The sequence below is a fragment of the Euprymna scolopes genome, chromosome 38, assembly GCF_053919585.1.
Source record: "Euprymna scolopes isolate OS-2025 chromosome 38, ASM5391958v1, whole genome shotgun sequence".
NCBI lineage: Eukaryota > Metazoa > Mollusca > Cephalopoda > Sepiida > Sepiolidae > Euprymna > Euprymna scolopes.
In genome coordinates this window covers 86,959,808-86,969,859 of record NC_136519.1, presented here as the reverse complement: position 1 = coordinate 86,969,859, position 10,052 = coordinate 86,959,808, and positions in this window count along the sequence as shown.

Sequence of the window (10,052 nt, the reverse complement as noted above, 5' to 3'; positions counted from 1 at the left end):
CAAGCTACGCTAAAGAGGAGTGGGACTCCAAAACACGCGTGTCCGTAGATTACTGTTTTGAAAAATAATAAATATATATGATGACAATAATGGAAATATGTAATAAATAATATATATATTATTTATTATTTTTAAAAACAGTAATCTACGGACACGTATATATATATATATATATATATATATATATATATATATATATATATATATATATATATATATATTTATATATATATATATATATATATATATATATATATATATATATATTTTAGTCATCGACATACAGACCTGTTTCGTTGTTTCACAACTCATCAGTGCCGCTAGACTAACACCTCTCCCAAGCCGAGGATCGAACCTAGAACCGTCGTGATGACAGTCGGCAGTCCTACCCCTTGACTACGGAATCAGTGGCCGAAATTAACCTGTCCGAACGATTATTTAAATAAACATCCGTCCGCTACTCGTAGAGGGCTCAAACGTTTGTTTGTAAACAAATCGCGAGCTTCGCATTATTTCAGCTAAATTAAGTAGCGAGTAAGATAATTTACGAGAGTGCTCTACCTATATATATATATATATATATATATATATATATATATATATATATATATATATATACATTTGAAAGAGTGTAGCCATAAAAAAATTGTGTGTCTTTCAGACTTTTATCATTTTTGTTATTTTCAAATATTTTTATAACACGTTTCAAGTCTTGTTCAGCTATCTTCAGGTGTTTTTTTTAAGTGAAAGTTTGAAATGTCATTTTGGAAAACATTTTTACTCTGAACACAATGATTGTGTTTTTCAGTCACCAATAGTCGGTGTGTTGCTCTAGAGTTCAATCAGAATTAAGTCCATTTAGTAGACGAGAGGGATTTTGGTCTATTTATTGAAGATTTTTATGGCTTTTTTTTATAATGTTCATTCTTTTTTTGAATGTGTGTGTATGTGTGTGCCAATGTGTGCATATCTGTTAAGGCGAGAGTTGTCTGTTGTGCGTGTATGCCCGTGAATGCATGTGGGTCAAGATCCGTTTTTTGTCGATTCCTAATCCAAACCCACATACATACATGTACTCAGTCACCCAAACATAAGTACACGCACACACACACAATGGGAAATAGATAACAGATGATATATATACACACACACGAACACACAATCACACACACATACATATACATACACACATATATATATATATATATATATATACATTTATGTATATATATATACACACATACACACGCATACGCATGTAGGCACATACACGCATACACAGGCATACGCATATATACAGAAACACATGCAGGAGCACACATACATACACACAACTACATATACACAAATGCACACACATACATCCACCCTCATATATATATATATATATATATATATATATACATACACATATACGCACCCACACACTCCCCATCAACTCACACACCACACACATAAAGTTTTCTTTGTCTGTTCCAATCCAAAGACACATACATACATGTACTCTGTCACCCAAATATAAGTACACGCACACACACAAACAAAATGGAAAATAGATAACAGATGATATATATACACACACACGCACACACAACCACACACACATACATATACATACAAGCATATGCACATATATGTATTTATACACACACATACACACGAATACGCATGTAGCCACATACACACATACACTCACATACGCATATATACAGAAACGCATGTTGAGTCCACATACATACACACATCTATATATATGCATATACACACACGCAAACATCCACGCACCCATATATATATATATATATATATATATATATATATATATATATATATATACAAACATACATACACGCGCACACACACTCACTCACACACCATACACATATTGGTTGAAGTTATTTTTAGTCTAGAAAGATTTTCTTTTATTAAGTGTGTGCAGAGTAGTGTATTTTGTTCCTAATTGATTGTTTAGTTCAGGGAACTTGTATTATACTGGATACGGACGCGCGCGCCTGTGAATGCGTGCGCGTGCTTTATCATACTTGTTTTGTTTCGTGTTGTGAGCTGCACATGTTCCTAAATATGCATACGTGTAAGTGTATTTAATGGTTTGCCTATTGATGTGTATTGTTATTGGGATATGTTTAAAGCGGGGTTGAACTTTGCTATGAAGTGTTTTTCTTGTGTTAGTTAGGTAGAAGTAGTTGTTAGTTTGGAAAATTGGCATCATCTGAAATTTGCTCCGCTGCATGTGTGTATGTGCTGTGAAACATGCAGGTTTCTATTTTCTGCGATTTTGATGTTGGATCGATGTACGGCTACACTATTACTACAGTTTTTAATAGCGCCTATGTAGGATTTATCGCATGTTGCACATTTTATTACATAGACCACATTTTTTAAGTTGCTGCATAGGTTTGTTTGTAAAATTCTGAATATATGTATGTAGTTCAATGTATGTATTATTTTCGGAGTTACATTCTCCTATAGATCACTGATTTATCTCCCATTTATACACTACATTGATTTGTTCAAACTTTTTATATAGCCTGTGAGAAGTTGTTTCTAACCGCAAGGTTTTGTGCTCTAAACTTCTTGTTGTAGATAATAAATTTAATTTTAGAATATATATATATGCATATATATATATATATATATATATATATATATATATATATATATGGTGGAAGCAGAATATTTTCGCCCTAAAAAGGAGTACATTTCATTTACGCTTGATGAAAACCGATTTCCGTTTTTTGTTGCAGACCATCTAGTAATTGGCCAGTTTTGTACAAATCCCAAGAGCGATAGGGCCTTTTATCATGTCCGAAAGGTAGAAAATGTTCAAGTGGCCAAGTGGCGATATTGGAAATGTGTCACTGTACAAATCATGCTTTCTACCGATCCAAGTTATGAGAACAGGACCATTGTCACCACCCACAAAATGCAACTGTTCAACGTTGTAGGGCACAACGTTTCTAGCCACAGTTATGGTCTTGGTTACAAGTGAGGGGCACATTATACCACCTCACATCTTCGATGCCGGTTTGAAAGTCAACACAAAAGTGTACCTGAATATACTGACGAGTGTGGTGGCCCCCTGGTGCAATCAAGTGGCTGCTGGCAGTCCCTGAGTATGGAAGCAAAACTCGGTGCTGGACAACAAGTTACAAGGCGTTGTTTCAGGAATGTTACGACGTTGTACCCTCCTTATTCCCACTGACCTGGATCCGCTGGAGTATTTCATTTAGTCATATGTCGACATCACCAACGTGATATCCCACAACACTAAAACCATTAGAGTTTATGCCGAACAACCGCCGACGCTTGCGAAAAGATATGCTCCTAGTTCCGGACCCGTTTCAACGCGATGATTTTTTTTCAATAAATTAAGCTGCATCGTTGTTTTATTAAAGGCAAAAAATTATCATACCACCTATATCCATCCATCAAACTCCCTATATATATATAGAGAGAGAGAAAGAGAGAGATAGAAAGAGAGAAAGTTTCATGGTAAGAAGCTTATGATCCCCGTTTTCTATTTAAAAATTTTAGTTAAGGTTTTCTCTTTTCATCCTTATGTAGTTAAATTCTGTTTTAAAATTGAAGACTTTTGCGAAATCGGCTTATGCAAATGCTTAGTCTATTTCTATTTAACAATTTTAGTAAAGCCTTTTATTTTCTTCATCCTTATATAAATGAATCCTCTTTTGTCATTATAAGCATTTTAGCAGTCGGATTATGTAGGTGCTAAGTCTGCCATAAGTCAAAGTTAATATTTTTTTTCCTTCCGGGAATTTAAACTGCATTCTTTATTTTTATTTTTGCATTTTTTTATTGAAAGCTTCTTTAGACTATACACACACACACACACACGCACATACACACACACACACACACATATATATATATATATATATACATACATACATATATACTTATATAAATAAATGTAATTCTTGGTTCGTTCAAAGTCCATAAAACCATATTTCTAGATTACCAATTTAATTGAAATTTTCAGGAAATTTATATGTAAATTCAAGGAATGTTTGCATGTTATTAAAATAAATCAAGATCGTTAAGATCGCAAATTATAAAATATATATTTAATAAAATAAATATACTTTTCGTAACTGCGAGACTGTTCGCCATTTCATTTCCGGTAGAAATTAGCCTTTCACGTGCACCACACGTTGACGACTTTCGAATTACAACATTTAACTATCTAATTAATAGATGGATAAAAAAAAATCCCTATTTTTTAATTAGATATATATTTTTTTGTACTTTAACCTTACAATTGAATAAAAAAACATATCATAAAACTTTGATTAAACTTGGAAATACGATTTAAAAAATAGCGCCGATCAGTAAGTCCACTAGCACCATCTATTTATCTTAATTTTTTTTATTTTTAAAAGCTTTCCTGGCGAAGTCTACCTAAAATAAATTTGTCTAATTCTTAATTTCTTATGTCATTGGAAAAAAAAGAAGGTAAATATGAAGAATTACTCCACCCTCTAAAATTCCTTTAAAATTACCACTCTTATAGATTTTCGGGGTCGCTGAAAACGAAAATAACGTTTATAATTAAGGCAAACGAGTAGTTTCCAAGATTCATATCTTGGAAACTACTCGTTTGCCTTAATTATAAACGTTATTTTCGTTTTCAGCGACCCCGAAAATCTATAAGAGTGGTTAAATGTTAGTTTAAAAAATGGAGGATCGTTAAATGTTAGTTTAAAAATCTATAAGAGTGGTTAAATGTTAGTTTAAAAAATGGAGGATCGATTTTCCATAATAATTTAACGTAAAATGATCACCCACTTTGTGCCTACGATTTTTATTGGGGGGGCTTTCTTTCTACGCTTGGAAAATCCTTTAAAATTACCTGTTTAAATTGCAAAATTCAAAAGAAATCAAACAAAACCTTTTTAGCCAAGAAACACACAGAAAAATAAAAAAAATATAGCACCCATTTTTTTCTATCGAAACTATTTTCTCCCGGATTTTTGATAAAATTTTCCATAAACGGCCCTGCGTTTCACGTTCGTATACAACAACCATTTTTTTGTAGATTTCGGTGTGCTAAAAACGAATCTGCAAACCGTTTCCGTCGCAAAAATAGTTTTTATGATATGAAGAAACTACTTCTTCAAAAAGTAGGCGATCACTTTTCCATGTAAAATTAAAATAAAATAAGTACCAACTTTCTAGCCACCTGAGAGAGGGGGAACTTTTTCCCATGTTTATTGGCTAAACAACCTTCGTTTATGCTCGCGTGTAGCATAAACGAAGACTACGGCTGTGAAATGGAAATAGTCCCAGAGTTAAGGGGTTATTACCATGCAAAAGAAATCAAACAAAAACACTTTTTAGCCAAGAAACATACAGAAAAATACCCCTCTCTCAGGTGGTCAGAAAGTGCGCGCTCATTCTAAGTTAAATTTACATTGAAAAGTGATCACCCACTTTTCGAAAAAGTAATTTCTTCATATCATGAAAACTTTCTTTTTGCGACGGAAACGGTTTGCAGATTCGTTTTTAGTACACTGAAATCTACAATAAAATATTTCGTTATATACGAACATGAGACGGGTCTTAAAGTAAAATAATACCGGATTTTTGAGGTAAATTTGCCGTTTAGTTGTACAAATATCCTCAAACCAGGTAATCACTAAAAGTGACTCTTAAAAGTCGTCACCTGTATCGAGCAAAAATTTAAAACCACTGATTATATGCAAGCCTACGTCACAGTAACATATATTGAGTGAGTTCCTAACAGTATTTTGTATAGTTCTTTAGTTTAAACTCATTTTCTCAAAATTTCCCCAAACTTAACGTGTTCGATACAGTCTGCTGCCATTTGTATTTTTCAAATATACCGATAAACACTGCATATTTTTGAACCGATTAAACATTATACATTACATAAAAACACTACAACCTTATCCAGTTAGGTAGAACATTTACTTTTCTTGCCTTTGATAACATTTATTTGTTATATATTTATTTTTTGACAACTTCTTTGTATCTGTGTTTAGTAATACAAACCCTTTTCATTTAATGTAACGTTTAGCCGGCTCGAAAAACAGTGTTTATCGGTGTATTTGAAAGATACAAATGGTGGCGGACACTGTTGATTACGTTAAGTGTGAGAAAGTGAGTTAAAACTAAAAAACTATAAAAATACTGTCACAAACCCACCGATTATGTCAGCCTATGTCATGGTAACATATATTCGGTGGGTTTTTGACACTATATTGTATAGTTTTTAGTTTTTCAACTTACTTTCCCAAACTTAACGTATTCAACAGAGTCTGCAACCATTTCTGTTTTTCGAGCCGATTAAATATTTTACATTACATAAAAACACAAAAACAATTATTCAGTTAGGTAGAAACATAACTTACCTTACCTTTGCTTTCATTAATTTGTTTTTGGACAGCTTTTTCGAATCTGTGCATAGTAACCCCCCCTCACTCAAATATCAATTACTAACTCACATTTTTGTATAGAGAAAAGAACAACAACAACAACAAAAAAAAACATTTAGTGTTTCAACATTTTTGCTACGTTCAGCTTTGTCCACTGATTGTTGGTCGAGCCCAAGCCATGATTGACACGGTAATCCCGAGGATCAGGATCCAATTGTGCAAGAGTACCATTTTTTTTCATTTTCGCCCTTTTTTTTTACTATTTGGAATGGACTGCTGTACTAAGAATACAAGAAACATGCATTTTCTCTTTTTATTAGAATTTTTCATTACATCAAATTGAGCCACGGCAACGCGTGGCAGGGTGCAGCTAGCATATATATATATATATATATATATATATATATATATATATATATATATATATATATGAAGAATAAAACATGTATAAGTACATTTGAAGCCAAAACTGCAACGCGAATTTTTTTATAAAATAAGCGTGTGTTTATTTTTAAAGAAATATATTTCGGAGTAAGACTCCTTTGTCAATCTTTTTTTCCTCTTTTTCTCGACATAATGTAGTGGAAGATATTTCGATGAAGAGTCCACGTGGACTATGACAAAATGAATTTATGAAATGATCAACGTTTCAAAACCAAACCCTTAAGCTAACGACTTACTTCTGCCTCTACCGATAATGACTGGCCCATGAAGATATATTTACTGCAAGGCTAAAAATTAAAACATGAACCAATAGCTACTACGTTATGCATTCGTAATGGTGGCGTTTGACCTTCACTTGGCAAATATCATTTTTTTTTTTAATTTTCACACATTTGCACCGATTTTCCCGGGCTAAAACCCAAATATAAAGTTTCGCATGGATTCAAATACCTTATATATGAAGTTTCATGTCTGTAGACCAAAAACTCTAGGAGGAGTTTGGTAGGTAAAATTTGGTAAACAAAAATATATACGTATACATAAATATATATGGGAACAGTTTTGTTTTTACTATAAACTTTTTATTCAAATATTATGCCAGTATAAATTATGTAGAATATCAGCATTAATATAATTACACGTAATAGTTAACTAAAGATGATCATCCCATGAGAAAACCGAAGAAAAATCTAATAGGGAATTAATTAAAATAAATGTTTAAAAGAATATGCAAATTAGCTAGATCTTTTGAAGATGAATGCAATTCCACGTCCCATATATATATAAAAAAAAAAAAAAAAAAAAAAAATATATTTTCTTTTTAAATAACTAGAAAAGAGGCTTGACTTTTTTCTGTTGTTCTTGGCCTTCGGGCCGCGATCAAAGTGTAGTACCTGTTCCGGCAGATACTGCAAGCAAGGGCCGTATGTGGGGGTAACCCCACATATCCGACCTTGGTCAATGTAGGGGCAACCCTTCATGCCAATTGTCACTATCCGGCTCCCATTTCCCACCCATCGGGAGCTGGTCCCCTTTTCCCTCCCCCTCCCTCTCTCTCCACATTAAAAAACGGCCTTGTGCCTAATTTGCTCAGTGGGGAAGCAAATAAATACAATCTGTTCTGCAGATGCTGCACTTAAGATAATTTGTACCAGTCAATGGAGGGGAAACCCTCTATACTGGGACAATTATTATTTTTGGTAACCAGAATGCCCCCTTTTTGCCTACTTTTAGGGGAGCTGGTTTTTACCCCACATTAAAAACGGCCTTGTGCCTAATTTGCTTTGGTGGGGAAGCAAATAAATGCATTAAATAAATAGAGAAAAGGATTTTAATATGAATATCAATACACACGCTTGAAAAACGAATTTATAGGAACATATATATATATATATATATATATATATATATATATCGATCTAGATATAGATAAATGTATATGTATTTACATACATTATGCACATAAATTTATGAGCAGTACATAAGTCCCGAGCAAAACTGGATCGAACATGTAGTATATATATATATATATATATATATATATATATATATATATATATATATATATATATATATATATTAAAACGCAGGTCAAAAATGTGAGAAAGTTATTGCTTAAACGTATCAATTCTACACAAGTTATATGTGCTCTTAGCAAGTTAAAAATTATTATAACCTACTGAATCTTATGCCTAGAATACTTACATGATGTTCTATTCGAGGAATTCAGAAAAAAACGTTTTTAAACAGGTATTCTTTTAATAATTACACATAAGTCCATTAATTTGTCTGGAATTTTTCGAGCAATACTTTTATTAAAATAATTGTGCGAATCGTTGCAATAGTGCTGATATTAATTAAATTCTGCTTTTCTTTGTTCACACTGGCTTCATCGATTTGTCATCGAGGTCTCAATTAAAGATAGTCTACAGGGACACGACTTACTTGATTGCCATCTCCCTGCGGACAAATCAATGTCTTCTTTTTTTTTGTGGCGTCTCACTTTCCTATGAAAGTGGTACATTGATTGAGTGGTGCGTTGCCTGTCGTCAGGTTACCTTTGTGTATTGTCGTCGTGTTAAGAGCATACTATTTTATTTAGTTTAGAAAAAAAAATGTGTGTGTATCAGACTAGCAACGAGCTTCTGCGATGCCTGGAATTTAATGCCGAACCCAGACAATTTTTCTTTATGTAATTGATTTCTTGTGGAATGAGTGGTTACCCCCCCCTTCACCAGAGACGAACCCTGCCATTAATTCTGTAAAGAATTGCTACGTATTGACTAGCAAACATGTAACCTGGTCGATTGTTATTATAATTATTATTGGCTCAGAAGGAACTTTCACATAAGTCATAAATGATTTCTCCTTGATAAAAACAGGTGGTGTTCCCTGAAAACTGAGTGACAACAAGTATCTTCAGATCTCCAGCACTTTTCTTTTCTTTTTACTTTTGATAACGTTTGCAAATGAATTTTCGCTTATCATTGATTTCTCGCTAGCAGCAGCCATTGGTCTCCACTAGAATTTGAGTGGCAATAAACCTCCCCAAGGTACCAATCCTTTTCGCACTTGTTCAGCGGAGGTCTGGTCAGTGCTCTCTCCTCGGTGTTTCTATCCTCCTTGAGCCTTGTCGACTATGTGGCATCAATCTTTGGGGAGTGATACGCTAATGGAAATGGGGATGGAGAACTTGTAGGTATGCAGCTCTAATGTTCTTGGTTCCGTGTAACGTTTCGTTGTTTTTTCTCTCTGCAGTAGCTCGTCTGACCCGCGCATGTGGCACATGTATTATTCCCCGCATTCCAGGGTTTTCTTTAATTTTTCAGCTGTTTTCATTACTATTATTCGTTGTATCCTTCCAGCCATTCCTCTGATTCCAATTGCTCCCATTCTCTTGTCAAAGTTTTTCGGAATTGCTCCTAGTGCTCCTACTATTATAGGTACTGTCTTCATTTTATTTTCCTCATCCATATCCCTTTCAGTTCTCTGAACAGCTCTGTGTATTTGCTCCGTTATATATATATATATATATATATATATATATATATATATATATATATATATGATTGCAACGTAATGTCAGACGAGTACCACTCCCTCAGACACTTAAAGTCCATGAGCCCAAAAATAGCTTCCATTGACACAAAGCCATTTTAATAGACAAATGCC